The sequence below is a fragment of the Gorilla gorilla genome, chromosome 18 (assembly GCF_029281585.2).
Source record: "Gorilla gorilla gorilla isolate KB3781 chromosome 18, NHGRI_mGorGor1-v2.1_pri, whole genome shotgun sequence".
NCBI classification, from domain to species: Eukaryota; Metazoa; Chordata; class Mammalia; order Primates; family Hominidae; genus Gorilla; species Gorilla gorilla.
The window spans coordinates 29,975,929-30,003,899 of record NC_073242.2 but is presented as its reverse complement, the minus strand read 5'-3'; the positions used below and the strand labels follow the sequence as shown (position 1 = coordinate 30,003,899).

The 27,971-nt window shown below is 44.4% G+C and overlaps 2 protein-coding genes and 1 long non-coding RNA gene across 3 annotated transcripts in view; 1 reads left to right on the top strand and 2 right to left on the bottom strand.

The window, feature by feature from the left end:
• MPV17L (MPV17 mitochondrial inner membrane protein like) overlaps nucleotides 1–27,971 on the bottom strand; it is a 112,946-nt gene that overhangs the window by 16,555 nt on the left and 68,420 nt on the right. The window lies entirely within an intron of this gene.
• Nucleotides 1–27,971, bottom strand: part of BMERB1 (bMERB domain containing 1) — a 153,712-nt gene that overhangs the window by 88,637 nt on the left and 37,104 nt on the right. The gene's annotated exons all lie outside the window — the stretch shown is intronic.
• LOC134757500 (uncharacterized) lies at nucleotides 4,870–15,202 on the top strand. Its single transcript, XR_010131534.1, has 3 exons — nucleotides 4,870–5,030; nucleotides 5,506–5,943; nucleotides 12,265–15,202. It is a non-coding gene; the product is annotated as an uncharacterized lncRNA (long non-coding RNA).

Sequence of the window (27,971 nt, the reverse complement as noted above, 5' to 3'; positions counted from 1 at the left end):
CCTTTGTTGAAAACCATGGGTTTAGACTCAGTCTTTCTCCTTCTTTCCTTTCTCTCTTTTCCTTCCTTTTTCTTTCTTTCCTCCTTCCTTCCTTAGTTCCGTCTTCCCTTCCTTCCTTCCTCTTTCTTCCTTTCTTTTTTCCTTGCTTCCTTTCTCCCTCTTTCTTCCTTCCTTTCTCCCTTCCCTTCCCATTTCCTTTTTCCCATTTCCTTTTGCCCCTTTCCTTTCTTTTTTCCTTTCTTTCCTTTCCTCTTTTTATCTGAAACAAGGTCTCACTCTATTACCAAGTCTGGAGTTCAGTGGTGTGATAATACCTCACTGCATCCTCAAGCTTCTGGGCTCAAGCAATCCTCCCACTTCATCCTCCTAAATAGGTGGGACTACAGGTGTGCGCCACCACGTCCTTTTAATTTTGTAGAGATGGAGTCTCACTATGTCACCCAGGCTGATCTTAAACTGGCCTCCAGCGATCCTCCCATCTCAGACCCCCAAGCTGATGGGATTACAAGCATGAGCCACTGCACCCAGCCTAAACCCAGAGTTTTTTATTGTGCTCCCAGGGCACAGGTATGAGACTCACCTAAGTGTGATTAAAAAAAAAAAAAATCCATCTACCTGGGCTTCTCCTGGACCTACTGAATCAAAATCTCCCTGGAGGAGACCCAGCAAGCTGCCCTTCAAGAAGGTGATTCTTCATTAAACACTCTATGCCTCAGTTTCCTGAAATGGGAAGGATAATGATAATATCTATCTCAAGGATTGGTATGGAGGTTAAGTGAGGGGATTCACACATTGAGCACAGTGTGCTGAATGTTAGCTATTATCACTCACATTAAAGGTGGAGAAGCACTGGTTTGGAGAGAGATGCATTGAATGCTCTTGAAGAGAGGGAAGAACAGGAACCCAGGGGCAGGAGAGTGAACGCTGCTGTGATAACCACTCTGCTCAAATGCCAGCCAAGTACTGTGGCTAATGATGAGGGGGCACAATGGGGATCATCCTGCCATCCTAGGGCTTTCCTCCCTGCAGATCATCATTGTTCCTGTTGACTTCATGCTCCAGCTGCCTCCCCAGCTAAAACAAATACTAACAACTGATGATACAAGGCAAGAGGGGTGACAATGGGAAAAAATGCCAATCTGTGTCTCAGTTACAAATAAACACAAACTTAGTGGCTTAAAACAACCCACATTTATTATAGTTCTGGAGGACAGAGGCCCAATGGACGTGAAAATCAGGGTGTTGAAACCAACACAGTAGTCCCATAAACAGTTTTTTTCTTTCTTGATAAACATAGAAATTGACCTTTCTGGTCTTAACTCTTGAAACTTAAAGTTTGTTTTATCTGAGTTCCTTCCTCAGGAGGGAATTCCTTGCCTCTCAAATAAGTATCAAAGAACTGAAACTCACCAGATTACAGCATCCAGACAATGAGATGCCAGACCCCTCATTCGTCGGGATTGCTTCCTTGCCCCTCCCAAGTTCCTGTTTTGTTACACATTGTTACATCTCTTCCCTGCTGTATAAACCCTTGATTTTAGTTGGTCAGGGAGATGGATGTGAGACTGAGTTACCAGCTCCTTGGCTGCAACACCTGAGTAAAGCCTCCTTCCTTAGCAATAATTGTTGTCTCAGTGATCGGCCTTCTGTGCAGTGAGCAGCAGGACCTAGACCAATCCCCTGGTGTTTTGGTAACAGTGTCAGCAGGATTGCCTGTCCTGGGGGCTCTAAGGAAGAATGAGTTTCCTTGCCTTTTCTAGCTTCTATATTCCTTGGCCACCTACATTCCTTGGCTTATGGCCCCTTGCTTCATGTTCAAAGCCAGCAATGGTGAATGGTGAAAGGCTGGCTCTGCCCCTGCCTGGCTCTGCCCCTGCCTGGCTTTGTGCCCCTGGACAAGTTATTTAAATTCTCTGAGTTTCCACTTTAAAAAATTTCCCTTGTGGGCCTGGCACAGTGGCTCATGCCTGTAATCCCAACACTTTGGGAGGCCGAGGCGGGCAGATCACGAGGTCAGGAGATCAAGACCATCCTGGCTAACATGGTGAAACCCCGTCTCTACTAAAAATAAAAAAAATTAGCCGGGCGTGGTGGCGGGCACCTGTAGTCCCAGCTACTCGGGAGGCTGAGGCAGGAGAATGGCGTGAACCTGGGAGGCAGAGCTTGTAGTGAGCCGAGATCGCACCACTGAACTCCAGGCTGGGTGACAGAGCAAGACTCTGTCTCAAAAAAAAAAAAAAAAAATTTCCCTTGTAAAGTGGGTCTATTAATCCTTAGCTTGTAATATTTGTTCATTTCATAATAGCTAGTTGTGTGGCTGGTAAGTGAGTTATGCAACTTTCCCAATCCTCAGTGTTCATTACCTGTGAACTGGGGATAATAATAGAGGGTACCCTTGGATGCAGTGAGGATTGAATGACAGATCATATATAAGGCTCTTAATGTGGTGCCTGGTACATCATAAGGACAGTGAGGACTTGGTGAATGTCAGTTATCACAATCACTGTCACTATCCTCACCATAATCACTATCACTATCATAATCATCACCACTATCACCATTATCTTTACCATCACCATCACCACTCTATCACCACCATCACTGTCATTATCACCATCACTAGCACATCATCACTGTCATCGTCACCATTATCACTATCACCATCATCACCATCATTACTATCCCCACCATCACCATAACCATCATCACGATCACTGTCATCATCACCATCACCACCATCATTCCCACCCCCTTCATCATCACCATCACCACTATCACCACCACCACCACCACCACCACCATCAACATCACTATCATCATCATTGCCACCACCACCATCACCACCATCAACAAAGGAAAAAGCAGCCAAACTCAGAATTCTACATCAGCTGGAACTAGGGTTGGGGAAGCACAGAGGACATTAGCCCATAGGAATTCTTCGCCCCAACTTCACCTCCCTCCCAGAACTCCCTTGGCTGGGAATATCCCACCTCATACACCATCCCATTCTGTGCCCTCTTGGAAGATGAGAAGCACCAAAGGTCTTGTGTCCCACCTGCAATGTCCACAAATACTAATATTAGGCTTAGAGAAGAGAAATGAGAAGAGTGATATTAAGATAATAAAAGTAGGCCAGGCGCGGTGGCTCACGCCTGTAATCCCAGCACTTCGGGAGGCCAAGGTGGGCAGATCACGAGGTCAGGAGATTGAAACCATCCTGGCTAACATGGTGAAACCCCACCTCTACTAAAAAATACAAAAAATTAGCCAGGCGTGGTGGCAGATGCCTGTAGTCCCAGCTACTTGGGAGGCTGAGGCAGGAGAATGGTGTGAACCCGGGAGGCGAAGCTTGTAGTGAGCCAAGATCGTGCCACTGCACTCCAGCCTGGGTGACAGAGCGAGACTGTCTCAAAAAACAAAAAACAAAAAACTTAGCTGGGCATGGTGGTGCACGCCTATAGTCCCAGCTACTTGGGAGGCTGAGGCAGGAGAATCGCTTGAACCCAGGAGGTGGAGATCACGCCACTGCACTCCAGCCTGGCAACAGGCAACAGAGCGAAACTCCGTCTCAAACAACAATAATAATAATAATAAAAGTAAATTAGGCCGGGCGTGATGGCTCACACCTGTAATCCCAGCACTTTGGAAGGCCGAGGTAGGCGGATCACTTGAGGTCAGGAGTTCGAGACCAGCTTGGCCAACGTGGTGAAACCCCACCTTTACTAAAAATACAAGAATTAGCCAGGGGTGGCTAATTACAGGCGCATGCCTGTAATCCCAGCTACTCTGGAGGCTGAGGCACAAGAATCACTTAAACCCGGGAGGCAGAGACTGCAGTGAGCTGAGATTGAGCCACTGCACTCCAGTCTGGGCAACAGAGCAAGACTCCTTCTCAAAAAAAAACAAAAAGAGAAAAAAAAGGAAATTTACCAACATTTCTTGAGCCTTTTAAAACTTTTTTAAGGCTCCAATAAGATTATTAAGTCCTTTCTGGAATAAGGAGAGGTAGTAATAAACAAATTCTTTGTTGCTTTCAAATCAGTTTATGCGTTACTCAAGAAAAGCAATTAAAATAACTTTATATTAAATTTCATTTGATCAACCACTTTATTCGAACACCTTGGCCCAGAATGACTTTGGTTATTCCAAAAAGCAAACTCCCTCTAAGGCAAAGTTTTATCACCATTAAGGATATTCACAAGACTTTGCCACAGATTGGGACTGCAGTTCCCAGGTGGGACTTCCAGAAAGATTGCATTTGAATTACGTGTGTGTTATTTCCAGGGTGAGACTTTGAAAGAGATGACACAAGAGTTCCGGCAAATTATTTAACAAATTGTAATGTTATTTTACATTACTCAGTGTCCTCTCCCCAACACTTCAAAGTGACCTTCAATGAATCACCAAACCATGCTGTCATATTTCTTCCAATGACAAGCAGAAGGGCTCCGATTGCTTTCTAAGGCCCTTTGGGACCATATGAGAGAATAAAGTATACTTCCTAATTCAAAGCAAATCATTAGGGCTGTGGAATTAAAATTGTGGAAATTGATAAACCTATAATAACAACAAGTGCCTGGTTAAAATTGCATAAACAACAAATCTTTTTCGGCACTTCTGTAGGTTCATTCTGTTACTCAAGGTCCATTTGTTCTGAAATATCCCCCAGCCCTGCAATCTCAGAATGAGTTCATGAAAACAGACAATTATAAATCTATCCTGAGCTATGATTCATGCATCTTAACCGACTCCCTAATTCTTCCAATTTACAAACCAATTCAGAAGTCAGTCAAGGGCCCAGGTCACGCAAGGATGGTTAGAGGAGCAGATGGAGCTGCTTAAAACCATGTGCTTGGTGGGGTTAAAATGATGAGAATCCAGAGGAAAATAAATTGGGCCTGTCTAAAGTAATATTTCAGTTTTTAAAAACTGCTTAGCCTGAAAATCATGTGCCTCATTTAATTCCCTGCAGGCTGGAAATTTGACAGGAGAGATAAATTGCACCAGGAACATTATTTTCATTCAGAAAGGTAAGCCCAAGAAATAGGGTGGGATATATCCTCATCTGAATGGGGGTGGTCTGCGGGGGTTGGGGGGACGCAGGGAAGAGCAGCCAGGGGAAAAACAGGATGTATGCAGGCGTGAACGGGTCCAGTTCAATGTGAAGTCAGAGGGAGAGTCAGATCGTGGCAGAAGAAGGAAGGAAGCAAATCTGGAAGCATTCATGTTGGACTGAAAATCCACACCAGAAGGGAGATGTGGCTCTAAACAGGGATCTCAAGCACAAAGGCAAAGCATCAGTACTGGAAATCCTTAGGGGATTTAAAAAAAGACATGTTGGACTGAAAATCCACACCAGAAGGGAGATGTGGCTCTAAACAGGGATCTCAAGCACAAAGGCAAAGCATCAGTACTGGAAATCCTTAGGGGATTTAAAAAAAGATTAAAATGCATACTCTGTTCAGATTTCCTTGTTTTTCCCCCAATGTTCTTTTTCCATTCCAGGATCCCATCGAGGACAGTGCATGACATTCAGTCCTTGTGTCTTCTTAGACTCTTCTACACTGTGACAGTTTCTCAGGTGCAGTGGCATGATCTCAGCTCACTGCAACCTCCGCCTCCTGGGTTCAAGCGATTCTCCTGCCTCAGCCTCCCGAGTAGGTGGCAGTACAGGCATGCACCACCACACCTGGCTAATTTTGTATTTTTAGTGGAGACGGGGTTTCTCCATGTTGGTCAGGCTGGTCTTGAACTCCTGAACTCAGGTGATCTGCCCACCTCAGCCTCCCAAAGTGCTGGGATTACAGGCATGAGCCACCACGCCCAGCCTGCCCTTGACAGTTTTAAGGGGTACTGCACAGGTATTCTGTAGTGGAATACCCTTTAATTTTGAGTTTTTCTGATGGTGAGACGAGTTGTGAGTTTGGAGAGAAGACTGCAGAGGTAAGTCACCATTCTCATCACTTTCTTTCTTCTTTTTTTTCTTTTTTTTTTGAGATGGAATCTCATATTGTCACTCAGGCTGGAGTGCAGTGGCATGATCTCGGCTCACTGCAACCTCTGCCTCCTGGGTTCAAGCGATTCTCCTGCCTTAGCCTCCCGAGTAGCTGGGACTACAGGTGTGTGCCACCATGCCTGGCTAGTTTTTGTATTTTTAGTAGAGACAAGGTTTCGCCATGTTGGTGAAGCTGGTCTCAAACCCCTGACCTCAGGTAATCCACCCGCCTCAGCCTCCCAAAGTTCTGGGAATACAGGTGTGAGCCATGGTGCCCGGCCACCATTCTCATCACTTCACATCCGTGGTACATCCCATCAAGATGAGTTGGCACTGTTGATGCTGACCTTGAGCCCCTGGCTGAGGGAGTGTCTGCCAGGTTTCTCCATTATAAAGTTTCTCCTTTCACTTCCTCTTTGGAAGGAAGTCACTATACACAGCCCACACTTATAGGGTAGGGAGTTATGAGTGCTTCCTTGAGAGTGGAGTATGGTGTTATTTTTATAATTAAAGAAAAAGATGCCTGCAATGGAAGATGAAGAGGATCACCTGCTGGTGGAGCAAAAATCCAGAACCTCGTGTGTGTCTCAGCTAGAACTGGTGGTTTGGGAAGGGTCGACTGCCCAGCAGTGCAGCGGGAGATGCAAAACCTGAGGGTTCAAGTCCAAAGGTTGACCTGGCTTTAAAAGCCAATGATGTCAAAAAAACAAAACCAAAAACACTGAGCACAAAAGCTAGGCAATGGTGCAGTCAGTTGGGATACTTTTCATAGGCACTGATTTTTACTCTCTCTGGCATTCCTTTCAAAGACACAGGGTCTGCTGGTGGATGGTTGCTCCTCTGCAGGGACTGGGGCACATGGCATGGCCTCCTATGTCATTTGGGGGCTCTTTGTTTATTCAACATGCCCGCCACACACCAGGCAATATTCTAGGAGCTAGGCATGCAGAAATGAAACATCCATCCTCCTGATGAAGACAGACAGCAAGCCAAAAGATAAACAAACAACATCATTTAGGTGGACAGGGCTAGGAAGAGAGTAAAATGCCATTACGGGGGTAGACAGTGATTGATCCTGGGGACTCCTCCAGATAGCAGGGTCACAGAAGACCTCTATGAGAAAGTGGCATTTGAGCTGACACTGAATGACCAGCAGAAGCTGGCCTGGGAAGACGGAGGGGGAAGAATGCTTCAGATAGAGGATCCACGAGTGCAGAAGCTGTGAGAGGTGACAACACAGTGAGATCCTGTCTCTAAAAGAAAGAGAAAAGGCAGATGTGGCTGGAGCAAAATGAGGAAGGGAAGGGGTGTTCCAAGATGGAGAGACAGGAAGTGGCCCCATGATGCCCGGCCTATAGGCCACACTGAAAAGTTTGGATTTTAGTCCTAGTGGTCAACCTATTGATGGTATTTCCATTTTAATTTTAAAAAATACAATCAGGCTGGGCGTGGTGGCAGGTAATCCCAGCTACTTGGGAGGCTGAGGCAGTGAGCCAAGATCTCACCATTGCACTCCAGACTGGGCAACAAGAGGGAAACTCTGTCTGAAAGAAAGAAAGAAAGAAAAAAAAAAGTCACTGTGTTTCCCATGAGAGTGTGATCTACTAAGGGAGCAAGTACGGAAATAGGAAGACCTGCTACTGCCTCAAAGAATTGTTAAAGGATCGAACGCCTACTAATGTGTGCAAAGCCTGGGACATAGCAGGAGTGCAGTAAATGCAATAAAAGAAAATAGCTGCAGTAAGTGCTATCAGTAAATGCACTACTGGACTGGGCGTGGTGGCTCACGCCTGTAATCCCAACACTTTGGGAGGCCGAGGCAGGAAGATTACTTGAGCTCAGGAGTTCGAGACCAGCCTGCGCAATATATCAAGACCTCATCTCTACAAAAAATACAAAAACCAAAATAGCCGGGCATGGTGGGTGTGCCTGTGGTCCCAGCTACTCGGGAGGCTGAGGTGGGAGGATTGCTCAAGCCCAGAAGGCAGTGGAGGTTACAGTGAGCTGAGATCATGCCACTGCACCACAGCCTGGGTGACAGAGCAAGACCCTGTCTCAAATAAATAAATAAAAATAAAAAAGAAGAATAAAAATCAATAAATACACTACTGCACTTATGCAGTTGAACTTCACTTCTTCCGACTTAGCCACACACAACTTTCCAGCATCACAGATCTTTGCAGAGGGTGGGACAGCCGGGAAGGTGCTGTTCGCACAGAATTGGCTGAATGACCAGCTGTTTGGTGGATGAATCCCAGGTAGCCAGGGCGTCTCTGGGCACACGCACCCAGGATCACACCTGGACAAGAAAGTGGGGTCTAAAGTAGCAGTCCGAGGCTGGGTGCAGTGGCTCATGCCTGTAATCCCAAAACTATGGGAGGTTGAGGCAGGAGGGTTGCTTGAGACCAAGAGTTGAAGATCAGCCTGGGCAACATAGCAAGACCCCATCTCTACAAAATTTTGAAAAATTAGCTAGGTGTGGTGGCATATGCCAGTGGTCCCAGCTACTCAGAAGGTTGAGGTAGGAGGATCACTTGAGCCTAGGAGTTAAAGGCTGCAGTGGGCCATGATCACGCCACTGCACTCTATTTTGAGTGACAGAGATCCTGTCTCCAAAAAATATATATGCCAGTGCAGGCCTGGTATGTGTCCTGAGAGTTCCCTGCCTGGCATCTCTTGAAGTGGGCACCAGTAACCAGAAGCTGAAGTCCTGGTTTGGCAAAGGATGGAGAAAAAGATATTGGATCTGGAGGGCTGGGTGCAGGTGGCTTACACCTGTAATCCCAGCACTTGGGGAGGCCGAGGTGGGCGGATCATGTGGTCAGGAGATCGAGAGGATCCTGGCTTATAAGGTGAAACTCCATCTCTACAAAAAATACAAAAAATTAGCCGGATGAGGGCTGGCGCCTGTAGTCCCAGCTACTTGGAAGGCTGAGGCAGGAGAATGGCGTGAACCCAGGAGGCATAGCTTGCAGCCAGCCAAGATAGAGCCACTGCACTGCAGCCTGGGCGACAGAGCGAGACTCCATCTCAAAAAAAAAGATACTGGATCTGGAATGGATCGCTGAAAATAAAAGAAAACTGGGTTGAAAAAGAAGTGTACATGGGATAAACTGGAGGTAATGAGTTATGTTTGGGGGAAGATAGAAAAAGTTAGAATCTGTGGCGTAGGAGGAGCAGAGTAAATGTCAACAGTCCCCTCAAGCCTGGAAAACTCCACCATGAGTCATGGAGGACCCACGTCAGAAAATAGCTATTTTGAGCCCAGCTAGAAAGTCTGGCTTTGTCTGCTTTTCCTGAGAGTGGTGAGTGGTTGACCCAGGCTGTAAGCTCTTCAGGTCATTGCTTCCCCAAACAAAATTTCAATCAAGCGAGTGCCATGACCCTGCACAGAAGTGCAGAACTAAACCTCGATGTGGGACTGGGCTTGCCAAACCAGAAGGTCTGTTCTAATAGAAAGAAGCTGGAACCTGCGAGGGGAATTTTGCCAATGGGAGGACAGCAATTTCTCCAAGAAGAGGGGGTAGGAACAGCAATTTCCCATTCCTGGAAGGTCCCCTATACATTTTGTTCAGGGCATTTAGATTCTAAATGTCACAGTGTGATGCCCTCATGTGCAATGGACATTTGTTGATTTGCCTCCCAGTATCCATTCACCTTTCTTAGGTAATAGGACCCCTGTTTCCTTTGGGGAACCAACTGGCACCACCACTCCCAGGACTTGCAAATTTAATGGGGCTTACCCTACCCAGGTGTGGCCTAAGGTGCTCACTGTGTTCCCTTCCCGTTCAGATTCAGATAGATATAGGATCAGATACACACCAGAAGTAGTCAGACCCAGAACTTTGCTGTGAACCCCCCTGGGGGGAAAAGAAACCCTGAATCCTAAGAACAAAGCCCTCATGGAGGGGATAAAAGCTGAGGGACAAACAGATAGACTTTGGACTCCTGCCTCAACCACCCCTAGAGTGTAGAAACCCCGGTTAGTACATTCCATTTTTTTTTTTTTTTTTTGCATATGCAGTTTGGGTTGAGTTTTCTGTTGCACAAAACCAAGAAAGTCACACACATACTATATATCTTTGTTTTTTTTTTTTTTTGAGACAGAGTCTCGCTCTGTTGCCCAGGCTGGAGTGCAGTGGCGTGATCTCGGTTCACACCATTCTCCTGCCTCAGCCTCCGGGGTACCTGGGACCACAGACACCCGCCACCACGCCCAGCTAATTTTTGTATTTTTTTTTTTTTTTTTTTTTTTTTTAGTAGAGATGGGGTTTCACTGTGTTAGCCAGGACGGTCTTGATCTCCTGACCTCGTGATCCGCCCGCCTCGGCCTCCCAAAGTGCTGGGATTACAGATGTGAGCCACCGCGCCCGGCCCCACATATACTATATATCTTTTAAGAGAAATGCATGATGAGAAGCAGCAGGGGGTCAACATGCATCTGGGGTGTTAGAACCCAAGAGGCAGTAGACAGTCATCTTGTACCTCCCCTGCCTGCTGTCAGAATGCTAATGCACTGTCTCCTAAAGCAGGGTATGAAAAATATGGCCCCAAGGCCATCTCCAGCCCATCACTTCTTTTTGTGCAGCCTGTGAGCCAAGAATGGCTTTTACATTTGTGAATATTTGGACGGGGGGCAAGGGGTCAGCGTGGAATCAAATGAAAACTGCAAAAAATTCAGATTTCAGCATCTATAAATAAAGCTTTATTAGAACACACCCATGCCCATTTGTTTAGGTACTGTTGATGACTGATTTTGTGTTACAGCAGGGCTGAGTAGCTGGGACAGAGACCATACTGTCAGAGGCGTCTGAACCAGAACAACACCATCTTGAATAGGGGCTGGGTAAAATGAGGCGGAGACCTACTGGGCTGCATTCCCAGGAGGTTAGGCATTCTAAGTCACAGGATGAGCTAGGAGGACGGCACAAGATACAGGTCACAAAGACCTGACCGATAAAACAGGTTGCAGTAAAGAAGCTGGCTAAAAGCCACCAAAACCAAGAGGGCAACGCACATGACCTCTGGTCATCCTCACTGCTCATTCCACACTAATTATAATGCATTACCATGCTAAAAGACCCGCCCACCAGCGCCAGGACTGTTTACAAATGCCATGGCAATGTCAGTTACCCTATATAGTCTTAAAAGTGGAGGAACCCTCAGCTGTGGGAATTGCCCACCTCTTTCCCAGAAAACTCATGAATAATTCGCCCCTTGTTTAGCATATAATTTAGAAAAAACTATTAAGCATTATGAGTTGAGCAGTCCAAGCTGCTGTTCTGGCTGTGGAGTAGCCATTCTTTTATTTCTTTACTTTCTTAATAACTTAAGAAACTTAATAAATAAACTTGCTTTCATTTTACTCTATGGATTCGCCTTGAGTTCTTTCTTGCACAATATCCAAGAATCCCCTCTTGGGGTCTGGATCGGGACCCCTTTCCTTTAACAATATGGCCCTCAAAGACAAAAAGATTTACCATCAGTCCTTTAAGCAAAGGTTCACAGACTCCTGCCCTAAAGGATACTGTAATTCTAAGACATCCAGGAAAGAGACATTCTGTAACTTGTCTTTTATAATCTAAGATATTAAAGGCTTTACATTTCAATCTTATGCTGGCAAACTTGATAAAACAATTGGTTTTTCTTGCTAGGTAAGATGGCAAGAATTGCTATTATTTTATATAAGGCTGTTTAGAAGAAACCCTTACTAAAGCTTTTAAGGTTATAAACCAAAAGTACCGTCTAGAATTCAAATTATAGAATTCAAGGGCAATAGCAATGATATATTCAATCTTAGTAATGGTTATTTAGCCCTATTTTCCCATTATCATAGAAATTCCCTTTTAAACATCTTCTATATTTTGAATAATCTGAAAAACAATCTGTCATAATGAAATGAACTTTACAGTAATAATAATAGCTATTTGTTAAACCTTTACTATTTACCAGGCAGAGTTCTGAGCATTTTACTTACATTAACACATTTAATGGCCCCAACCACACTGTCAGGTAAGTATTATTATTATACCCATTTTGTAGATGACAAAACGAAGGCACAGAGACAGGTTAAGTAATTTGCCTAAGATCACACAGCAAATATTGGGGCCAGGATTCAAACCCCAGTAATCTAGACCCAGAAACTGAACTATGCTAGGGGTTAGACCATCTCAGATTTATTTAAAAGAGGTGGAAATGACAATAATATTTCACTATAGTTTAGAATTTAATTGATATCACTGTGTAACATATACCTTTTTTTCCCTCAGAAGTATCTTTTCTCTGGACCACTAACACAATCATGTTGATACAATGGAACTCACATCCCCTCTCCATATTTGATTGGATCAGGTGTGGACATCTGGCCCAAGCTGGACCAACAGGCTCCTTCCCTGAGCTTTTGGTGCTGAGATTAAGATTCCAGTCTCAACCTGACTTCTGTCACTCTCCCATGAGATAGAAGAATAGAGGAGACATGGAGAAACACAGTCAAGAGGTAGAGGTGGTGGGAGGGACCTCCTTGATTCACAATGGACTCTATTCCCTTCCTGAATTCCAGTGGAACCATGGCCCTGTGTTCTGTGAGACACCCTAGAATCCTTCAACAATATCCACTTTTGGCTGAACCGAGTGGGTTTTGGTCACCTAGAACCAAAAGAATCCTCAAACGTAACCCGATTAAGAGCAAAACAACATGCCTTTGTTTTTTGTTTTTTTTTTTTTTTTGAGACGGAGTCTTGCTCTGTTGCCCAGGCTGGAGTATAGTGGCACGATCTCGGCTCACTGCAGCCTCTGCCTCCCAAGTTCCAGCGATTGTGCCACCACACCTGGCTAATTTTTGTATTTTTAGTAGAGACAAGGTTTCACCATGTTGGCCAGCCTGGTCTTGAACTCCTGACCTCAGGTGATCCACCCACCTCAGTCTTCCAAAGTGCTAGGATTACAGGCATGAGCCACTACACCTGGCCAACCTGCCATTTTATATATTCTCTGAGTCATCAGCATGGGCCTCTCAAATGATGGACTTGCTGGATTTCTGTTTATTTCCTTCGCTGTGCACTAAGTAGGTCAGCTCCCAAGAATGACTAGTTTGGAGGTGGAGGGACTAGTGGAATATGCTTAGAATGGTGCCTAAGCCAAGCTGGGAACCAACAAATTGGTTTTGGGCTCTACTTTAGTTTTTCTTGTTGTTTGTCTGCTTTTTTTTTTTTGGCCTGGGGGGAAAAAAACCCACAAATGTCTTTCCCCAGTTTCCTTCAGTAACAGATGCAAATAGCAGTTTATACTTGGGATGGTGCTCGGGGAAATAAATAGTGTCTCAGAACCAATTACTGAAATGACCAGAATGGATATAAAATGTGGCTGCATAATTTCCTAAGTCCCATTTCTCAGGGTAAAAATGGTTCAGAGACCATCCAAATGCTTCTCCGAAGAAATTACACAAGCGAGATGGAAAAAGAAAGTATTGGTTTCTCAACGCTGGTAATAATTAGGACTTGAATGAGTGGTGATAAACCCATTTACAGACAGGAAGTGTGAAGGCCTGAATGGCCAGGAGATTTGCTAAGTGATGACAAGGTCAAGATCAGGCCTCTGGCCTCTGAGCCCAGCTCCCTAAGCCTAGTGAACTTTGAATGACACCTGATTTTTTGCCCCATCCAGCACCCATTTTCTGATTGCAATTTGGAGGAATGAACATACGACCCAGAACCTGGCCAATCAGAATATTCTACTGCCACCTCTTCCCCTCTCCCCCACCATAGTAATCAGTTCAGCCATGGGCAAATTATCCAAGTTGAGGCAATAATACTCAGTCCCATGACTTCCATTGAAACTTCTAATGAAACGATCTCTCTCTGTTGGGATTGCTACCTGACGGCTAATGTAAGCTTAGAGCCACTGGGATTGCCATATGGAAAGCATCTGCCTGAGAGTGAAGCCAACAGAAGTAGATGCAGAAAAACTGAGTCCTACTGATGGCATTTGATCCCTTGGATCCAGCCATGCTGGATATGGGATATGGGAAACCTTGAAGTACAGTGACTACTGTGGATAAGGGGTCAATGGGTAAGTGGTTTCCTTGTGGGATGATGAAAATGTTTGGCATCTAGAGGTGATGGTTGCACAAGACTGTGATTGTACATAAAGCCACTGAAGGGTACACTTTAAAATGATGAATGCTATGTTACGTGAATTTCGCCTTCTTTTTTTAAAAAGGGGGAAAGAGGCCAGGCGTGGTGGCTCACGCTTGTAATCTCAGCACTTTGGGAGGCCAAGGTGGGCAGATTACCTGACGTCAGGAGCTCGAGACCAGCCTGGCCAATATGGTGAAACCCTGTCTCTACCAAGAATACAAAAATTAGCTGGGTGTGGCAGTGTGTGCCTGTAGTCCCAGCTATTTGGGAGGCTAAGGCAGGAGAATCGCTTGAACCCAGGAGGCGAAGTTTGCAGTGAGTTGAGATTGCACCACTGCACTCCTGCCTGGGCAGCAGAGCAAGACTCTGTCTCAAAAAAAAAAAAAAAAAAAAAAAAAAAGAGGTTGGGGGAAGAGCATAATTTTAACCATGCAGCTATCAGAGATTTCACAAAAGGAGTGTCACTGAAGCTAGATATGGTGGTCAAGAGGCAGGAGAAGGGGGAGATGCTTTCTAGGCCTAATAACAAGGTGCTAAGCCCTTCTGATGGGGTCTGAACATCTGTTTCCTCCAAATCTCATGTTAAAATTTGATCCCCAGTGTTGGAAGTGGGGCCTGTTGAGAGGTGTTTGGATGATGGGAGCAGATCCCTTGTGAATGGCTTCATGCCATGTTTGCAGGATTGAGTGAGTTCTCACCCTTAATTCCCAAGAGATCTGGCTGTTAAAGAAGCTGGCATCTTCCTCTTTTCTCTTCCTCTCTCTTGACATGTGATGTCTGTTCCCCTTCACCTTCCACAGTGATTGTAAGATTCTTGGGCCCCTCACCAGAATCAGATGCTGGCACCATGTTTCTTGTATAACCTGCAGAACTATGAGCCAAATAAACCTCTTTTATTTATAAATTACCCAACCTCCGGTACTCCTTTACAGCAACGTGAAATGGACTAAGATACCTCTACCTACAGTAATTACATCGTTAATCCTCAGAGCAACCCTTGAGGTAGTAAATATTACTTTAGCCTTGTTTTATAGGTAAGTATGCAAGGGCCAGAAAGGGGACATAACTTGCCCAAGTTTACATAGTTGTAGATTAGCAGAGAGCTGGGACTCAAACATAGATTTTTCTGGCCAGGCACGGTGGCTCATGCCTGTAATCCTAGCACTTTGGGAGGCCGAGGCGAGTGGATCACCTGAGGTCAAGAGTTTGAGACCAGCCTGGCCAACATGGGGAAACCTCATCTCTAATAAAACTACAAAAATTGGCCAGGTATGGTGGTGGACATCTATAACCCCAGCTACTTGAGAGGCTGAGGCAGGAGAATCACTTGAACCCAGGAGGCAGAGGTTGCAGTGAGCTGAGATCATGCCATTGCACTCCAGCCTGGGCTTCAGAGAGAAACTCTGTCTCAAAAATAAATAAATAAATAAAAATAGGTTTTTACAACTCTCAACCACTCCGTTCAAGTGCCTCCTAGTAGAGGGAAGAGCATAGAAACACAGAACATTTCTTTAGAAGAATGTATCATTCCATGTTCTTCCTAGAGGAATAATCGGAGTTTAGCCCACTAAGATATATACTCACAACAGCAACCTTTATAACAGTGGAAAAATTGGAAACATACAATGTTTGGCCATATGGACTGGTTAAGTTATTGAAGAATATGTGATGATTTGGGACTAGGATCATAATTTAGAGCTGAGTGAAAAAGGCAGGATATGGGAAAGTAAAATAGTTGGATATTAGCTACACAGGAAAAATATGAAAAGGTTACTAGAAAAACACGCATCAGGATGTTGGTTGACTTTGGCGGGTAGAATTGGTGATTTTTTTCTATGTGTTTTATGCGTGTGTGTGTGTGTGTATAGACTCAGTTTCCATATCTGTAAAATGGGTATAATAACAGATCTCCCCCACTGAATGGTCAGAAACACTAAGTGAGACAACGCATGTAAAGCTTGAAGCATCAGTACCTGACATAGGATAAATGCTGAATAAAATAACTAACTACAACAATTATTATGTACATGTATTAATTTTATAACTAGGAACACAGGCAATAAATGCTATGTTTAAATCCTGTACAATCTTTTTTTCTTTTTTAAACATGGGAGAATCCTACACGGCAGCCCCCAGAAGTTGCCTTGCTTTGCTTTGTCAGTGATTTCCTCCCCCAGATGTGAAACTGAAGGTAGCATGAGTCATGGCTGCTTCCACAGGTGCCCTTGGATTGTCGAGTGACTCAACTCCAAGCTGCTCTGCATGGGAAGTAACCAGCTGCTGCCTCCAACTCACCAGGCTCAACCCTCCACACCAGGCTCCTCCTCCAAAGTCTCCCAACAAATCAATGCAGGATTCAGAGCCACCCACTGGATGGTTCTGGTGGCCACTAGGATGTTTTCTCACTTCCCAACTTCCAGCCCCAGGCAGCAGGGAAGTGTCTCTGCTCACCTCATGGCTTCCTGTTTAGGGCACTGACCTCAAAGCACACAAGTCAGTTCATACTCAGGGCAGACTCTTTTTCTCTTAGACACAGAGAAGATGTTGCCTTAACATCATCTACACCCCTGGGGATCCCTATGATTAGGGCCTGGCTCTCCTTTCCTCTTCTCTCAAGGCTGGTTCTACTCAAGGTCAATCTGGTACCTACAGCAGGCTAAGGAGCAGCAGGCACCTTGCCAATATCAATGGCAATGGACCCTATCCTGCCAGGAAACATCTCTGTCTTTCACAGATGGTCAGGTTCATGGTCCTGATGATTATTTAGAATTACACAGCAGGCCAGGCGCGGTGGCTCATGCCTGTAATCCCAGCACTTTGGGAGGCTGAGGTGGGCAGATCACTTGAGGTCAGGAGTTCAAGACCAGGCTAGTCAACGTAGTGAAACCCCGTCTCTACTAAAAAAAAAAAAACAAAAATTTGCCGGGCATGGTGGCAGGTGCCTGTAATCCCAGCTACTTGGGAGGCCGAGGTAGGAGAGTTGCTTGAACCTGGGAGGCGGAGGTTGCAGTGACCCGAGATCATGCTATTATTGCACTCCAGCCTGAGGGACAGAGAGAGACTCCATCTCAAAAAAAAAAAAAGAAAGAAAGAAAAAGAAAATAAGTACACAAGCAATATGTTAATTAATTCTTGTTATAGAAAATGCAGACAATCTAGAAGTACGTTTTAAAAAGGAAAGAAAAGAGTTCCCTTGACATCTCTCTTCCAATCCCACTCCTCTTCTCAGAGGTGACAAATTGCTGGTAGTAGTTGGGCATGCACATGGGTGGGTTTTTTTTTTTTTGAGATGGAGTCTTACTCTGTCGCCCAGGCTGGCATGCAGTGGCACAATCTCAGCTCACTGCAAGCTCCGCCTCCCGGGTTCACGCCATTCTCCTGCCTCAGCCTCCGGAGTAGCTGGGACTACAGGTGCCCGCCACCACACCCGGCTAATTTTTTTGTATTTTTAGCAGAGACGGGGTTTCACCATGTTAGCCAGGATGGTCTCGATCTCCTGACCTCGTGATCCACCTGCCTCGGCCTCCCAAAGTGCTGGGATTACAGGCATGAGCCACCATGCCCGGCCGAGTTTTTGTATTTTTTTTTTTTTTTTTAGCAGAAATGGGAACATGCTCTACATATTCTGTGACTTGTTTTTCCACTTGGTGACTTTCTACCTAATATCTTGAAGACCATTCCATGATGATACAATTAGATCTTCTGCATTCTTTTCCAAATATCTACATAATATTTTGCTCTAAGGTTCTACCATAGTTTAGCCACTTCTCTATGGATGGACTCTTAGACTGATTCTAATTTTTTATTATTAGACACAATGCTATAATGAAATTCTTTTATATAGATCTTCATGCATTCCTGCAAATATCTGTATAATACAAATTTCTAAAAGTGTAATTCCTGGCCGGGCACGGTGGCTCATGCTTGTAATCCCAGCCCTTTGGGAGGCCGATGTCAGTGGATCTTGACGTCAAGAGATCGAAACCATCCTGGCCAACATGGTGAAACCCCATCTCTACTAAAAATAGAAAAATTAGCTCGGTGTGGTGGCGCATGCCTGTAGTCCCAGCTACTTGGGAGGCTGAGGCTGGAGAATCACTTGAACCCGGGAGACGGAGGTTACAGTGAGCCGAGATCATGCCACTGCACTCCAGCCGGGGTGACAGAGTGAGACTCTGTCTCAAAAAAAAAAAAAAAAAAAGACAGTGTGGAATTGGCATATGGATGGACAAATAAATATATGTAATAGAAAAAGAGTCTAGGCACACAACCAAATGAATATGGAAACATACTAATGGCAAGAGGTTATATTACAAATTAGTAGGGATAGGATAGACTACTTCAGCTACTGGAGAAACTGGTTATTCACATGAGAAAAAGAAAAAAAAATCAGATCGGCCAGGTGCAGTGGCTCACGCCTGTAATCCCAGCACTTTGGGAGGCCTAGACGGGCAGATCACGAGGTCAGGAGATTGAGACCACCCTGGCTAACACGGTGAAACCCCGTCTCTACTAAAAAATACAAAACAAATTAGCCGGGCATAGTGGCGGGTGCCTGTAGTCCCAGCTACTTGGGAGGCTGAGGCAGGAGAATGGCATGAACCCGGGAGGTGGAGCTTGCAGTGAGCCGAGATCGTGCCACTGCACTCCAGCCTGGGTGACTGAGTGAGACTCCGTCTCCAAAAAAAATAAATAAATAAAATCAGATCTCTATTTCATGCCATAGATCAACATTTCCTGGCCATTTAAAAAAATATGGAGGACCCAAAGATCTTTTTAAATATATATATTTTATATATATATGAAAACTATATGATAAATTGAAACTGAGAAATTTTAGAAAAAAATTTTTGAGACAGGCTCTCATTCTGTTGCTCAAGCTCGAGTGCAGTGGCGTGGCATGATAATGGCTCACTTCATTCTCAATCTCCCAGGTCCAAGTGATCCTCCCACCTCAGCCTCCCAAAATGCTGGGATTACAAGTGTCAGCCACCACACCTGGCCTTAATAATTTATTTTTTTAATTCACTATAAATTCATTACATGGTAACATAGGTAACATGTTATTTAATTTTAAAATCTTCTATTTTTCAAAACAAAAAATTTTTAGTGACATTGTTTTAAATTTTTGCAAATCGTTTCAATGTCTGGCTAGATTCTTATATCTGCTTCTATGTTCGGTCTGTTTTAATATATATTGTTTTGGTTGGAGTATATAAGGAAAATCTAACCTCACAGAAATGTGTGGTTAGCAAAGGCAGGAGTAGTTTAATAGCCTTTTCAGATTATTGTGAATATTCTTATTTTCTATGACACCCAAACTCAAGAAGTAGTCATTTTTAAGGTTTACTTGCAATGTGGAATCTGAAACTGTATAAATTCATACTCTGTTACATGAGAATTCATTGGTCTATCTTACTCTTTGAAAGATCTTTTGCTCAAGTATGATTTTGGAATATCATGTATTGGTCATTAGTCCACTGATTTACACTGATCTTCCACATTTGACACATTTCATCCCCAAAATCACATTCATTAACATTACCACCAATCACATCAAAAAGTCTTCTATTGGAAACCATCAAGCCCATGGTAACAGATACAAGTGTTCCAGAATTCTAATTGTTTATTTGAAAGCTCAAGTTTGATCACCAGCAACAAACACTGTCAGTTGTTTTCCTTGAAGTGACAGGCTTATTTACTCATTTTTGAGAGAATGTCTGACAAATACCCAAGGCTGAAAAATCAGAGTTTCTCAGTATTTCTTTCAATGATGTTCTACGCAAACAAAAAACAAAAGACAAAAGGCAGCTAGTTCAGTTCCAGCCACTGCATAAGTGCTTTTCCTTGAGACAACCATTGTGCTTCAGAATCCAGCAGAAGTGCTTTTCGTGTATTTCCCATTCCATCATCCAGAAGAGCTCAAAGACATACTTGGGATCAGGAGTCAGTAACAATAATAACTCTCACTGCTTCATCAAGAACATTCTTAAATGAAACTGGTGCATGTTTGTTTAACTGTGAGTACATGCCCATGAAGAATATGAAGATAAGTAGAGTGGGGTGCCCTGCCTTCTTGTGCTAAGGTGCAAAAAGTGTTACCCACCAATGCTTTGTCATTGTCATTGGGAATGTCAACACAATAAAGAAAAATTACATCTTGGCATCATTAGGAAAATAGTTTGACCTCATCGTCCTCCTGACAGAGTCTCAGTCACCCAGGGTCCTTGGATCATGCTTTGAAAATCACTGTCACACCCAAAAATAAATTCCAATTAGACTAAATACCTAAATATGGGAGTGGGGAAAGCACTTTAAAACTAGAGAAAAAGGCCAGGCGTGGTGGCTCACATCTGTAATCCCAACACTTTGGGAGGCTGAGGTGGGAGGATCACTTGAGGTCAGGAGTTCGAGACCAGCTTGGCCAACATGGTGAAACCCTGTCTCTACTAAAAATACAAAAATTAGCTGGGCATGGTGGTGTGTGCCTGTAAATCCCAGCTACTTGGGAGGCTGAGGCAGGAGAATCGCTTGAACCCGGGAGAGGCAGAGGTTGCAGTGAGCCGAGATTGTGCCACTGCACTCCAGCCTGGGCAACGAAGTGAGACTCCATCTAAAAAAAATTAAAAACTAGAGAAAAAGTCTGAGCTATCTTTATGACTTGAATGTAGAGAAGGATTTCTTAAACAGACACACACACAGACACACACACACAAACCTTAGAGGAAAAGGTTAATGCATTTGACTCATTAAAAGTCAAAACTAAATAGAGTATCATAAGCAAAGTGAAAGTCAAGCTACAGGACTTCTGGTTCTGGCCAAGATGCAGCAGTGTCATTCTTCCCAGGTCCTCTCTCTTACAACTGATAACTCACAGACATAACACAGCAGACAAGCATAAGGAGATTCCGAAAGGTGAAAAAGAGAAGACATACTACCTCTGGATCCTGGGACTTTGGGCACTCGTGGCAGTGAGCAGCCTGAGTTTTCTTATTGTCTTCCATATACCCCAACATCCCAGACACAGTAAAGGAAAAGCCTCTAACCTGGAACCACTACCAAGCACAGAAAAAAAAAAAAAAAAAAAAAAAAAAAAAAACGCTCTAAGAAAAGCCAGTTCCCCTGAATCAAAAGAAAAGAAAGAAAACCAGCAACAGGATTTTTTATTCATTTTTGTTTTTAAGCCATGATCTCACTTTGTTGCCTAGGCTGGAGTGGAGTGACACGATCATGGCTCACTGCAGCCTCAACCTCCCGGGCTCAAGTAATCCTCTTGCCTCAACCTCCTGAGCAGCTGGGACTACAGGTGTGCATCAACACAACTGGCTAATTATTGTATTTTTTGTAGAGCAGGAGGTCTCACTATGTTGCTGATATGGTTTGGCTCTGTGTCCCCACCCAAATCTCACCTTGAATTGTAATTCCCATAATCCCCACGTGTCAAGGGCGGGACCAGGTGGAGGTAACTGAATCATGGAGGTGGTTTCCCCCATGCTGTTCTCGTGATAATGAGTGAGTCTCATGAGATCTGATGGTTTTATAAGTGTCTGGCATTTCCCCTGCTTGCACTCATTCTCTCTCCTGCCGCCCTATGAAGAGGTGCCTTCCACACACAATTCTAAGTTTCCTGAGGCCTCCCCAGACATGTGGAAGGGTGAGTCAACTGAACCTCTTTTCTTTATAATTACCCAGTCTCAGGTATTTCTTCATAGCAGCAAGAGAACAGACTAATACCGTTGCCTAGGCTGGTCTTGAACTACTAGCCTCAAGCAATCCTCCCACGCTGGACTCCCAAAATGCTGAGATTATAGAGAAATTTTTTTTAACCATATCTGCCCTGCCAGCCAAAGACTGATGGAAAAACTGCAACCCCTTCCCTGTCATTTCAGCAGGGCCAACTGGGGATCTGGTCTTGTAGCTTCCACATGGCAGAAGCAGGTGGTGATGCTCTGATTCCCCTGCTGGGGTACATAGATGGGAATGAGTGGGAAGCTGATCCTGTATCCCCCACCCAGTGGAAGAAGGTGGTACCCTGATTTTCCTGCCACAGCCATGTCATCAGGGTCTGGTGATGGGTCTCCCGTCTCTCTCCCCTCCCCTTCAGCAGACTTAATGAGCTGGTGCAAGGTGAGGCTACTCACCATGACTCTTCTTTCCTTCTCACCCTGGTGTTGGCAGAGCCCGGCAGAGCCGGAGTCTCCATCCCAATCAGCATCACCAAGATTGGACAAGTGGCACAAGTCATGGCCACCCAGGCCTGCATTTTCCACCTACACTGGTGTCAACAAAGCTCACTGTGAAGCTGAACCTCCACACCCACCTGGCAGCAATAAAAGTGAATGAGATGTGGGCTGGGCACAGGGGCTCACGCCTGTAATCCCAGCACTTTGGGAGGCTGAGGTGGGTGAATTGCCTGAGGTCAGGAGTTCGAGACCAGCCTGGCCAACATGGTGAAACCCTGTCTCTACTGAAACTACAAAAATTAGCCGGGTATGGTGGTGGGCGCCAGTAACCCCAGCTACTCAGAAGGCTGAGGCAGGAGAATCACTTGAACCCGGGAGGCGGAGGCTGCAATAAGCCAAGATCACGCCACTGCACTCCAGCTTGGGCAACAGAGCGAGACTCCATCTCAAAAAAAAAAAAAAAAAAAGTGAATGAGATGTACGAAGTAGGATATGCAGTAATGAATTTAAACTTCAGCTCCTGGGAGGTCATCTCTCAGCCTTTGGAATGTTCTGCTTAATAAAAGTGTGTTTGTTCACAGGGGGGCTTTAGGCCACATCAGAAAGTCAAGTGATGTGATTCAGGATGGGAGCTTTGGGTCACATGGCATCAGCTCCACCTTCAGAGGAGCTGGAGAATGAGGTCAGCAATGTGGGCAGCCAACCAGGTCTACATGACTGAGCCCCAGTAAAAACTCTGGACACCAAGGCTTGGGAGAGTTTCCCTGCTTGGCAATACTTTGTGTGTATTTTCACACATCATTGACAGGAGATTAAAGTTGATTTTCCAACTCCCATGTAGCAGAAGCAGGTGGTAACAGTCTGATTCCCCTGCTGGGGTAGCGTGGGTGGGAACAAATTGAGAGCTGATTCTCCATCCCCCACTCAGTGGAAGGAGGTGGCACTCTGATTTCTTTACCAAAGAAGTATCAGGAAGTTCTAGCAGTGACACCAAGGCTTGAGTGAGCTTCCCTGGTTGACATACTCCATTCATTTTGTCACATGTTATTGCCAGGACAATTAAAGCTGCCCATTACTCCACTGTCATCTCTGTGTTCAGAACTTACCTGTACTCTGCCCTCCAGGCTTCTTCCCTTGCCTGATTTTAATCTGAACTCTTTCCCTGTAATAAACTGTAACTGTGAGTACAACAGCTTTCAGGGAGTTCTGTGAGTCCCTCTAGCAAAGCATGAAAGTTGAGGACAGTTTTGGGGACCCCCAAACTCACAGCTGGTGTCAGAAGTGAGAGTGGTCTTTTGGACTGTCCTCTGACTTTGTGCAAGGCTAGTCTGTACTCCTGCCTCACTCCCCCACCTGCTGGTGTCAGTGGGACCCATTGGGGAGCTAAGTTTCTGCCCTCACCCTGCATCAACAAAGTGGTACGAGTCAACTCATCACTTCTCACTCCCCAGCAGCAGTAGAGCCCAGTAAGGAACTAAACGTATACCCCCTACCAGGAAGCAATGCAGCACTGTTAGGTTTGTTCCTCATATTTTCCAGGGAAGTGGCCCCAGCACCAAGGGGGAAAGTGAATATACATCCCAACCACCCCTCATACTATAGCTCAACAGGAAGGCTACCTGCTTAAAAAGAAAAGAGAAAGGCTGGGTGCGGTGGCTCACACCTGAAATCCCAGTGCTTTGGGAGGCCAAGCGGGTAGATCACTTGAGGTCAGGAGTTCAAGACCAGCCTGGCCAACATGTTGAAACCCCATCTCTACTTAAAACCCAAAAATTAGCTGGACGTGGTGGTGCATGCCTGTATCCCAGCTACTAGGGAGGCTGAGGCAGGAGAATCGCTTGAACCCCGGAGGCAGAGGTTGCAGTGAGCTGAGATCATACCATTGCACTCCAGCCTGGGCAATAGAGCAAGACTCCATCTCAAAAAAAATAAGAATAAAAAAAAGAAAGGCCAGGCACAGTGGCTCATGCCTGAAATCCCAGTGCTTTAGGAGGCTGAGGCAGGAGGAACGTTTGAGGCCAGGAGTTCAAGATCAGCAGAGCAACATAGTGAGACCCTGTCTCTACAAAAAGCACACACACACAAAAATTTAGCAGAGTGTGGTGGCACATGCCTGTAGTTCTAGCAACTCAATTCAGGAGGCTGAGGCAGGCAGATCACTTGAGCCCAGGAGGTTGAGGCTGCAGTGGGCTATGACTGTGCCACTGCGCTCCACCCTGGGCAACAGAGTGAGACCCTGTCTCAAAACAAATAAATAAAAATAAATTTGTATTCCTAGAAGGAGAAGAGAAGGAATATGGTACTGAAAAATTATTTGAAGAATCAATAGCTGAAAACTTCCCAAATTTGAAGAAAGATAACCTATGGATTCAAGAAGCTGAGAAAATCCCAAATAAGATAAAACTAAAGAAATCCATGCCAAGACTTGTCCTTAAACTCTGACAAAAAAAAAAAAGAAAAATCTTGAATGGATTCAGAAAGAAATAAAACTTTTTTTTTTTTTTTGAGACAGAGTCTCACTCTGTCGCCCAGGCTGGAGTGCAGTGGCATGATCTCTGCTCACTGCAAGCTCCACCTCCTGGGTTCACGCCATTCTCCTGCCTCAGCCTCCCGAGGAGCTGGGACTATAGGCACCTGCCACCATGCCCGGCTAATTTTTTTGTATTTTCAGTAGAGACGGGGTTTCACCATGTTAGCCAGGATGGTCTGAATCTCCTGACCTCATGATCCGCCTGCCTCGGCCTCCCAAAGTGCTGGGATTACAGGCGTGAGCCACCGCACCCAGCCATAAAACATTATTTGAAAGGGAACATCAATTTAAATGACAGTCGAGTTCTCCTTTGAAACCATGGCAACTAGAAGAAAGTGACTCAATATTTTTCAAGAAGTAAAAGAAAAGAATTACGAATTGTGAATTCTGTATCTGGCAAAAATAGATGTCAGGAATGAGGAGGAAACAAAGACATTCTCAGGCGAGAAAACACTAAGAGAATTTGTTGTTAGTAAACCTGCCCTTAAAGAATGGCTAAAGGGGCCAGGCACGGTGGCTCACACCTGTAATCCCAGCACTTTGGGAGGCTGAGGCGGGTGGATCACCTGAGGTCGGGCATTCGAGACCAGCCTGGCCAACATAATGAAACCCCATCGCTACTAAAAATACAAAAATTAGCTGGGCATAGTGGCAGGAGCCTATAATCCCAGCTACTCAGGAGGCTGAGGCATGAGAAGCACTTGAACCTGGGAGGTCGAGGTTGCAGTGAGCTGAGGTGGTGCCACTGCACTCCACTCCAGTCTGGGCAACAAGAGCAAAGCTCCAACTCAAAAAAAAAAAAAAAAAAAAAAAAAAGGCTAAAGGAAATTCTCCAAACAGAAAGGTAATGATAACAGAAGAAGGCTTGGAACTTTAGTTTTACCTTATTTGGGTACTTATGTACCCACAAAAATCAATAATAATCTTTTTTAAAGATGGAATCTGGCTGGCCTCAGTGGCTCACGCCTGTAATCCCAACACTTCGGGAGGCTGAGGCAGGTGGATCACCTGAGGTCAGGAGTTTGAGACCAGCCTGGCCAACATGGCGAAACCTCATCTCTACTGAAAATACAAAAATTAGCTAGGCATAGTGACGCATGCCTATGATCTCAGCTAGTTGGGAAGCTGAGGCATGAGAACTGCTTGAACCTGGAAAGTAAAGGTTGCAGTGAGCCAAGTCATCATGCCACTGCACTCCAGCCTGGGCAACAGAGCGAGACCATGTCAAAAAAAAAAAAAGATGGAATCCTTAAAAAATGTCAAGTAACCTGTAGGAAAGTAGGAAAAGAGAAGCAGAGAAGGAAAAACAGGAGAAACAAACAATAAAATGGCAGACTTAAATCCTAACACATCAATAATTGCCTTAAATGTAAATGGTCTAAATATATCAGTTTAAAGACAGATTGGCAAAATGAACATGAAAACATTATCCAGCAATATGTTATCTACAAGAAACTCACTTCAAATATAATGATATAGGCAGATTCAAAGTAAAATGATAGAAAAAGATACACAAATGTTAATCAAAAGAAAGCCAGGATGACTCTACTAATACCAGATAAAGTAGACTTTAAAGCAAAGAAAATTACCAGAGAGACATTACATCATGATAAAAGGGTCAACCTATCAAGAAGACATAGCAATCCTGTGTATGCACCAAACAACAGAGAGTCTGAAGACGCATGAAACAAAGATTCATAAAGCCGAAAGGAGAAGTACACAAATCTACAGTTACAATTGATCACTTCAACATTCCACTGTGAGCAACTGGTAGACTTACTAGACAGAAAATCAGCAAGGATATAGAATAACTGCATAACATTCAACTTAATTGATATTTAAGTTGGGAACGCTTCACCCAACAACAGTGGAATACGTATTTTTTTCCAAGCGTTCACAGAGCATTTACCAAGATAGACCATACCCCGGCCAAAAAACAATCCCCAACAAATTCAAAAGAATTAAAATTATGTGTTATATTCCCTGACCATAATGGAACAAAACCAGAAATCAATAACAGAAATATAACAGAAAATCTCCTGACACTTGGAAATTAAACAACATACTTCTAAATAATCTCTAGGTCAAAGAAGAATTCTAAAAGGAAACTTAAAGAATAGAACCAAATGAAAATGAAAATACAACATATCAAAACATATGTGATACAGAGACTGTACTCAGTGTAAAATTAATAGCACTAAATGCTTATATGAAGAAAGAGGGCTGGGTGCAGTGGCTCATGCCTTTAATCCTAGCACTTTGGGAGGCTGAGGTGGGAGAATTGCTTGAGTCCAGAAGTTCAACACCAGCCAAGGGAACATAGCAAGACCCCATCTCTACAAAAAATTAGCCAGGCGTGGTGGTGCATGCTTGTAGTTCCAGCTACTTTGGAGGCTGAGACAGGAGGATCTCTTGAGCCCAGGAGGTCAAGTCTCACCTAGGTAATGCAGCAAGACCCCTATCTCTAAAAAGAGACAGACAGAGAGAGAGAGTGAGAGAGAGGACACAAAGCACTAATATCAGAAATGAAACAGGTGATAATCTCTACAGATTCTATAGCCACTGAGTAGATAACAAGGGAATACTGCAAACAACTTTTTACTCAGAAACTTGACAACTTAATGAAATGGACCAATTCCTCAAGAACAACACCCTACCAAACTCATCCAAGACGAATTAGAAAATCTGCATAGTTCTAAAACCATTAAGGAAAATGAGTGCATAATTAAAAAACTCCCAAAAGAGAAATCTCCAGGAGAAATCTCCAGAAATTGCCTGGATATTTCTCTTTTGTGAGCTTTCAAATTATTCCTTTTTAACAAACAACGCTGGACAAATTGGACATCCATAGGCCAAAAAAAATGAATCTCTATCAATTCTTCATTGAAGAATTCTATCAAATCTTTAAAGAATTAATACATATTTTACACAATCTTTTGTGGAAAATAGAGAAGGGAACACTTGGCCAGGCACAGTGGCTGATGCCTGTAATCCTAGCACTTTGGGAGGCCGAGGCAGGAGGATGACTTGAGGTCAGGAGTTCAAGACTAGCTTGGGCAACATCGTGAAACCCCATCTCTACTAAAATACAAAAAATTAGCTGGGCGTGGCAGCAGGCGCCTGTAGTC